At 39.1% G+C, this 9,425-nt stretch overlaps 1 non-coding gene across 1 annotated transcript; it reads left to right on the forward strand.

Moving 5' to 3' along the window:
• The first annotated feature begins 2,511 nt into the window (after nucleotides 1-2,511).
• LOC112719523 (small nucleolar RNA R71) lies at nucleotides 2,512-2,619 on the forward strand. Its single transcript, XR_003161821.1, has one exon. It is a non-coding gene; the product is annotated as a small nucleolar RNA R71 (small nucleolar RNA).
• Nucleotides 2,620-9,425: the final 6,806 nt, after the last annotated feature.

Here is a 9,425-nt window from a genome sequence, read left to right on the forward strand (position 1 = left end):
ACTTAGAAGGTTTGCTCGTCCTCGAGCAAAAGAAGAAAGAAGAGAGTAGAAGAAGAAGAAATAGAGGAGATGAAGGGGGCTTTGTGTTTCGGCTAAGGGGGAAGAAGTAGTGTTTAGTTTGTGTGGAAATGAAGGGGTGAAGATGGGTTTATATAGGGGTGGAGAGAGGGGTAAGGTTCGGCCATTATGGGTAGGTTTGGGAGGGAAAGTGGTTTGAATTTGAATGGTAAGGTAGGTGGGGTTTTATAAAGGATGGATGTGAGTGGTGAAGAGAATGGTAGGATTTGATAGGTGAGGGGTTTTTGGGGAAGAGGTATTGAGGTGATTGGTGAATGGGTTAAGAAGAGAGAGAGTGGTGGCGTAGGTGGGGATCCTGTGGGGTCAAGGATAATTCATCCCTGCACCAAGTGGCGAGCAAAAATGCTCCTTCTGCCAATCTTGGCGTTAAACGCCGGGCTGGTGCCCATTTTTGGCGTTTAACGCCAGCTCCTTGCCTATTCCTGGCGTTAAACGCCAGTCTGGTGCCCCTTTCTGGCGTTAAACGCCCAGAATGGTGCCAGACTGGGCGTTAAACGCCCATTTGCAGTCTTCACTGGCGTTTAAATGCCATCAAGTTTTCCTCCATGGTGTGCTGTTTTTCTTTCTATTTTTTCATTCTGTTTTTGCTTTTTCAATTGATTTTGTGACTTCATATGATCATCAACCTACAGAAAACACAAAATAACAAAAGAAAATAGATAAATATAACATTGGGTTGCCTCCCAACAAGCGCTTCTTTAATGTCAGTAGCTTGACAGTGGGCTCTCATGGAGCCTCATAGACACTCAGAGCAATGTTGGAACCTCCCAACACCAAACTTAGAGTTTGAAGATGGGGGTTCAACACCAAACTTTGAAGTTGGTTGTGGCCTCCCAACACCAAACTTAGAGTTTGACTGTGGGGGCTCTGTTTGACTCTGTTTTGAGAGAAGCTCTTCATGCTTCCTCTCCATGGTTACAGAGGGATATCCTTGAGCCTTAAACACAAAGGATTCTTCGTTCACTTGAATGATCAATTCTCCTCTGTCAACATCAATCACAACCTTCGCTGTGGCTAGGAGGGGTCTGCCAAGGATGATGGATTCATCCATGCACTTCCCAGTCTCTAGGACTATGAAATCAGCAGGGATGTAATGGTCTTCAATTTTTACCAGAACATCCTCTACAAGTCCATAAGCTTGTTTTCTTGAATTGTCTGCCATCTCTAGTGAAATTTCTGCAGGTTGTACCTCAAAGATCCCTAGCTTCTCCATTACAGAGAGAGGCATGAGGTTTATGCTTGACCCTAGGTCACACAGAGCCTTCTCAAAGGTCATGGTGCCTATGGTACAAGGTATTGAGAACTTCCCAGGGTCCTGTCTCTTTTAAGGTAATCTCTGCCTAGTCAAGTCATCCAGTACTTTGGTGAGCAAAGGGGGTTCATCCTCCCAAGTCTCATTACCAAATAACTTGTCATTTAGTTTCATGATTGCTCTAAGGTATTTAGCAACTTGCTCTTCAGTGAAATCTTCATCCTCTTCAGAGGAAGAATACTCATCAGAGCTCATGAATGGCAGAAGTAAATCCAATGGAATCTCTATGGTCTCATTATGAGCCTCAGATTCCCATGGTTCCTCATTAGGGAACTCATTGGAGGCCAGTGGACGTCCATTGAGGTCTTCCTCAATGGCGATCACTGCCTCTTCCTCCTCTCCAAGTTCGGCCATGTGGGTCATATTAATAGCCTTGCATTCTCCTTTTGGATTCTCTTCTGTATTGCTTGGAAGAGTACTAGGAGGGAGTTCAGTAACTTTCTTACTCAGCTGACCCACTTGTGCCTCCAAATTCCTAATGGAGGACCTTGTTTCAGTCATGAAACTTTGAGTGGTTTTGATTAGATCAGAGACCATAGTTGCTAAGTCAGAGTGGCTCTGCTTAGAATTCTTTGTCTGTTGCTGAGAAGATGATGGAAAAGGCTTGCCATTGCCAAACCTGTTTCTTCCACCATTATTGTTGTTGAAACCTTGTTCAGGTCTCTGTTGATCCTTCCATAGAGATTTGGATGATTTTTCCATGAAGGATTATAGGTGTTTCCATAGGGTTCTCCCATGTAATTCACCTCTTCCATTGAAGGGTTCTCAGGATCATAAGCTTCTTCTTCAGATGAAGCGTCCTTAGTACTGCCTGGTGTAGCTTGCATTCCAAATAGACTTTGAGAAATCATATTGACTTGCTGAGTCAATATTTTGTTCTGAGCCAGTATGGCATTCAGAGTATCAAGCTCAAGAACTCCTTTCTTCTGATTTGTCCCATTGTTCACAGGATTCCTTTCAGAAGTGTACATGAATTGGTTATTTGCAACCATTTCAATGAGCTCTTGAGCTTCTGCAGGCGTCTTCTTCAGATGAAGAGATCCTCCAGCAGAGCTGTCCAATGACATCTTGGACAATTCAGACAGACCATCATAGAAGATACCTATGATGCTCCATTCAGAAAGCATATCAGAGGGACACTTTCTAATCAATTGTTTGTATCTTTCCCAAGCTTCATAGAGGGATTCACCTTCCTTCTGTCTGAAGGTTTGGACTTCCACTCTAAGCTTACTCAATTTTTGAGGTGGAAAGAACTTTGCCAAGAAGGCATTGACTAGCTTTTCCCAAGAGTTCAGGCTTTCTTTAGGTTGTGAGTCCAACCATATTCTAGCTCTGTCTCTTACAGCAAAAGGGAATAGCATAAGTCTGTAGACCTCAGGGTCAACCCCATTAGTCTTGACAGTGTCACAGATTTGCAAGAACTCAGCTAAAAACTGATGAGGATCTTCCAATGGAAGTCCATGGAACTTGCAATTCTGTTGCATTGGAGAACTAATTGAGGCTTAAGCTCAAAGTTGTTTGCTCCAATGGCAGGGATAGAGATGCTTCTCCCATAGAAGTCGGGAGTAGGTGCAGTAAAATCACCCAGCACCTTCCTTGCATTGTTGTTTTCGGCTGTCATGTCTTCTTCTTGTTTGAAGATTTCTGTTAGGTCCTCTACAGAGAGTAGTGCTTTAGCTTCTCTTAGCTTTCGCTTCAAGGTCCTTTCAGGTTCAGGGTCAGCCTCAACAAGAATGCTTTTGTCTTTGCTCCTGCTCATATGAAAGAGAAGATAACAAGAAAATATGGAATCCTCTATGTCACAGTATAGAGATTCCTTAAGGTGTCAGAGGAAGAGAAAAATAGAAAGAAGAGGTAGAAGAATTTGAACTTATCAAGAAAGATAGAGTTCGAATTGTGCATTGAGGAGGAGTGTTAGTCCATAAATAGAAGGAAGTGAGAAGAGGGGAAGAAATTTTCAAAAATAAATTAAAAAGATTTTAAAAAATTTTTGAAAAGTTGAAGAATGATTTTCGAAAAATATGATTGGGAAAGAAATAAAGTGATTTTTGAAAAAGATTTTGAAATTAGAAATAAAAAAGATATGAATGAAAACTATTTTGAAAAAAATTGTGATAAAAATATATGATTGAAAAGATATGATTGAAAAACAATTTAAAAAGATTTGATTTTGAAAATTAATGACTTGGCTAACAAGAAATTTAAGAGATATGATTCAGACATTAAACCTTTCTCAACAGAAAAGGCAATATAATTGAAATGTTGAATCAAATCATTAATTGTTAGCAAGTAATTTTGAAAATGGAAAGAAATTGATTTTGAAAATATATGATTGAAAAGATATGATTTTGAAAAATTTTGAAAACTTGAAAAAAATTTGAATTAAAAACAGAATCTTCCCTCTTGTGCCATCCTGGCGTTAAACGCTCAAAATGGTACCATTCTGGCGTTTAACGCCCAAAACTCACCCCTTTTGGGCGTTAAACGCCCAGCCACGCACCTTGGCTGGCGTTTAAACGCCAGTTTTCCTTCCTCACTGGGCGTTTTGAACGCCCAGCTTTTTCTCTGTAATTCCTCTACTGAATGTTCTGAATCTTCAATTCTCTGTATTATTGACTTGAAAAGACACACATAAATTTTTTTTTGGATTTTTAATAATGAGGAATAATCAAAATGAAACTAGGATTAAATAAACAATGCATGCAAGACACCAAACTTAGAAGTTTGTATACTATTGACACTAACAAAATGAGAATGCATATGAGAAACAACAAAACATTCAAGACAAGAGAATTTAAAGATCATAACAAGGAAATCATCAAGAACAACTTGAAGATCAATTAAGACACATAAGTGAATACGGAAAATGCAAGAAGAACAGAAACATGCAATTGACACCAAACCTAAAATGAGACACTAAACCCAATAAGAAACAAAAATATTTTTGGTTTTAAGATTTTATAATTTTTTTTTGGATTTTTCAAAAATTAAGTGAAAAAGAAAAATAAGGATATCAAATTTCTTAATGAGAATTCCAGGAATCATGCAATGTTAGTCTAATACTTTAGTCTAAAGAAATTAGACATGGCTAGCCAAGCTTCAGCAGGACATTGCATTCAAGAGCTAAATTGATGAGAATCAATCAGCTTTGGTGATGATAAGAACATCACATTGAAATACTAGAATTCATTCTTAAGAACTCTGAAGAAAAATACCTAATCTAATGGTGGACGAAATTGTGATCACTATTCTTCGAATTGTTTTTATTGTGGAATTATGGAATTTAAGAATTTGGCACGAGTGAACACAACTCCGTTCAACTAGCCAGCAAGTGTACTGGGTCGTCCAAGTAATAAACCTTACGTGAGTAAGGGTCGATCCCACAGAGATTGTTGGTATGAAGCAAGCTATGGTCACCTTGCAAATCTCAGTTAGGCAGAAAAAAGGGGAATTGTGATTTTTGGAATAAATAATAAATAAAAAGCAATAATAAAAGGGATAGAATACTTATGCAGATTCATTGGTGGGAATTTCAGATAAGCGGATGGAGATGCTGTAGAGCCCAAGGACGCCTGCTCTCCTACTGCTTCTACTCAATCCTTCTTACTCCTTTCCATGGCAAGCTTTGTGTAGGGGTTCACCATCAACTGTGGCTACTTTCATCCTCTCGGGAAAATGATCCTATGCGGTTGTCAGTCGCACGGCTAATCGTCTGGAGGCATCACCCATGGCTGATGGCTACATCCCATCCTCGCAGTGAAAACTAATGCTCACGCACTCTGTCACAGTACGGCTAATCACCGGTTGGTTCCCTCCCCTACTGGAATAGAATCCCTCTTTTGCGTCTGTCACTAACGCCCAGCAGGTTACAAGTTTGAAGCACGTCACAGTCATTCATTACCGGAATCCTACTCGGAATACCACAGACAAGGTTAGACTTTCCGGATTCCCAGGATCCTACTCGGAATACCACAGACAAGGTGAGACTTTCCGGATCCTCATAAATGCCGCCATCTATCTAGCTTATACCACGAAGATTCTGTTTGGGAATCTAAGAGATACGCATTCAATCTCTGTTTCATGTAGAACGGAAGTGGTTGTCAATCACGCGCGTTCATAAGTGAGAATGATAATGAGGGTAATCTGACTCATAACATTCATCATGTTCTTGGGTATGAATGAATATCTTGGAATAAGAATAAGAGAGATTTGAATAAAAGAAAATAGAACTTCATTAATACTTGAGGTACAGCAGAGCTCCACACCCTTAATCTATGGTGTGCAGAAACTCCACCGTTGAAAATACATAAGTAAAAGAGGTTCAGGCATGGCCGAATGGCCAGCCTCCCTAACGTGATCAATGATCTCTTAGGATGAAGAATAAAACAAAACTGAGACCAAAGATGTCTAATACAATAGTTAAATGTCCTATTTATACTAGACTAGCTACTAGGGTTTACATGAGTACGTAATTGATGCATAAATCCACTTCCGGGGCCCACTTGGTATATGATTGGGTTGAGCTTGATTAATTCACGAGCTGAGGCATCTCTTGGAGTTGAACTCTGAGTTATGACGTGTTTTGGGCGTTCAACTCCGGATAATGACGTTTTTCTGGCGTTTAACTCCAGACAGCAGCATGTACTTGGCGTTCAACGCCAAGTTACGTCGTCATTCTTCGAATAAAGTATAGACTATTATATATTGCTGGAAAGCCCTGGATGTCTACTTTCCAACGCCGTTGAGAGCGCGCCAATTGGAGTTCTGTAGCTCCAGAAAATCCATTTCGAGTACAGGGAGGTCAGATTCCAACAGCATCAGCAGTCCTTTTGTCAGCCTTCTTCAGAGTTTTGCTCAAATCCCTCAATTTCAGTCAGAATTTACCTGAAATCACAGAAAAACACACAAACTCATAGTAAAGTCCAGAAATGTGAATTTAACATGAAAACTAATGAAAACATCCCTAAAAGTAGCTCAAACTCACTAAAAACTATATAAAAACAATGCCAAAAAGCGTATAAATTATCCGCTCATCACAACACCAAACTTAAATTGTTGCTTGTCCCCAAGCAACTGAAAATCAAATAGGATAAAAGAAGAGAATATACTATAAATTCCTGAATATCAATGAATATTAATTTAATTAGATGAGCGGGACTTGTAGCTTTTTGCTTCTGAACAGTTTTGGCATCTCACTTTTTCCTTTGAAGTTTAGAGTGATTGGCTTCCCTAGGAACTTAGAATTTCGGATAGTGTTATTGACTTTCCTAGTTAAGCATGTTGATTCTTGAACACAGCTACTTATGAGTCCTGGCTGTGGCCCTAAGCACTTTGTTTTCCAGTATTACCACCGGATACACAAATGCCACAGACACATAACTGGGTGAACCTTTTCAGATTGTGACTCAGCTTTGCTAAAGTCCCCAGTTAGTGGTGTCCAGAGCTCTTAAGCAAACTCTTTTGCTTTGGATCACGACTTTAACCATTCAGTCTCAAGCTTTTCACTTGGACCTTCATGACACAAGCACATGGTTAGGGACAGCTTGATTTAGCCGCTTAGGCCTGGATTTTATTTCCTTGGGCCCTCCTATCCATTGATGCTCAAAGCCTTGGATCCTTTTTACCCTTGCCTTTTGGTTTTAAGGGCTATTGGCTTTTTCTACTGCTCCTTCTTTTTCTTTCTATTTTTCTTTCGCCACTTTCTTTTTTTTTTTTTTGCAAGCTTCCTTTTTCACTGCTTTTTCTTGCTTCAAGAATCAATTTCATGATTTTTCAGATCATCAATAACATTTCTCTTTGTTCATCATTCTTTCAAGAGCCAACAATTTTAACACTCATAAACAACAAGATCAAAAATATGCACTGTTCAAGCATTCATTCAGAAAACAAAAAGTATTGTCACCACATCAATATAATTAAATTAAATTCAAGGATAAATTCGAAATTCATGTATTTCTTGTTCTTTTGAATTAAAACACTTTTTATTTAAGAGAGGTGAAGGATTCATGGAATTATTCATAAACTTTAAGGCATGGTTACATACTAATGATCATGAAGTAAAGACACAAAACATATATAAACACAATATTAAAAACGAAAAACAGAAAGAAAATAAAGAACAAGGAATGAATCCACCTTTAGTGGCGTCTTCTTCTTGAAGGACCAATGATGTTCTTCAACTCTTCTATGTCCCTTCCTTGCCTTTGTTGCTCCTCCCTCATTGCTCTTTGATCTTCTCTTATTTCTTGGAGAATGATGGAGTGCTCATGATGTTCCACCCTTAATTGCTTCCAATATTTGTGTGGAGGACAACTTATCCCCTGAGGTATCTCAGGGATCTCTTGATTTGCAGCCACATGTTCTAACCAACTGAGCTATTCCAGCTTATATATAAGTCTTTCCATCTCCCATGACTCGGAGGTGGAAGCTTTTGTCTTCCCTTTGAGGTTTCTCTGGCCTTAGGTGCCATTAATGGTAATGGAAAAGCAAAAAAAAGCTATGCTTTTACCACACCAAACTTAAAATATTGCTCGCCCTCGAGCAAGAAAAGAAAGAAGAGAAGAAGAAGAAGAAGAAGATGGAGGTGAGTGAGGGGAGATGGATTCGGCTATATGGGTGGGATTGGGTGGGAAAGAGAAGTTGAATTGTAAAGGTAGGTGGGGTGTATGGGGAAGAGTGGATAGATGTAGGTGGTGAATGAAAAATAGAACGGATGACCATGAATGGAAAGAGAGAGGGCGAGGTAGGTGGGGATCCTGTGGGGTCCATGACAAACCCCAATTTGACGGTTTGTTGTGTATTGAATTTAGAGTATTTTGATAGCCTTTTGTCACATTTAGCCTATGAATTAGCATGGTTTTGTTATCTCTCCCATATTTGTGCTTAAGTGTAAAAAACATGCTTTTTAAGCCTTATCTTGATGAATTCTAATTTCTCTTTGATTCCATAAGATGCCTTGATGTGTTTGCTAGTAATCTCAGGTTGAAATAGGCTAGGCATGGATCAAAGGAAGCAAGGAAAGAAGCATGCAAGTGGAGAGAAGCACAAAAAGCCAAAGATCTGATCCAGGCCATGCACGCGCACGCGCACAAGGCGCTCGCGCGCACATTGCGAAACGGGCCAAGGACGCGCACGCGTACCATGCGCGCACGCGCCGATGATGGCACATGACCTCACTAATGCAACACGTGCCTGGCGATTTGAGAGGGTTTCTGAACCCATTTTGGCGCCAAATACTAAGGAAGAAGAATAAAAGGATGAAGGATTAAGGGGAAGAAAATTAGACACACATACACACACTAGGATTAGTTTTAGTTTTAGTTTTCTAGAGAGAGAAGCTCTCACTTCTCTCTAGAATTAGAATTAGGATTAGGTTTAGGTTAATCTCTCTTCTTAGATCTAGATTTAATTCATGCTTTGATTCAATTGTCCTTTGTTAATTCTCAATCCTCTCATCTCTCTCTTTCTAGTTATGTGTTTCTATAATTGTAGTTCTTCATCTTGTTTCGGATAGATTGTTGTTCTTTAGTTTCATTTCAATAATGCAATTTGAGGTAATTCATGATAATTGTGATTTCCTTGATTGTTGTTTTGTTAATTCTTTGCAATAATTGTTGTTGGATTCTATTTTTGTTGTTGATTTACTATGCTTTTCTTTTATGCCTTCCAAGTGTTTGATGAAATGCTTGGTTGGACCTTAGTGTAGATTTTGTTCCTCTTGGCCTAGGTAGAGTAATTAGTGACTCTTGAGTTATCTAATTCCTTTGTTGATTGATAATTAGAAATTGCTAATTGATTTGAATATCTCTAAAGCTAGTCTTTCCTTTAGGATTGATTAGGACTTGAGGAATCAAATTGATTCATCCACTTGACTTTCCTCCATGGTTAGAGGTTAACTAAGTGGAAGCAATGAATAATTCTCATCACAATTGAGTAAGATAACTAGGATAGAACTTCTAGTTCTCATATCTTGCCAAGAGCTTTTTATAGTTGTTAGTTTACTTTCATTGCCATTTACCTTCATGCCTCTTATCAA

Source organism: Arachis hypogaea, chromosome 10, assembly GCF_003086295.3.
Source record: "Arachis hypogaea cultivar Tifrunner chromosome 10, arahy.Tifrunner.gnm2.J5K5, whole genome shotgun sequence".
NCBI lineage: Eukaryota > Viridiplantae > Streptophyta > Magnoliopsida > Fabales > Fabaceae > Arachis > Arachis hypogaea.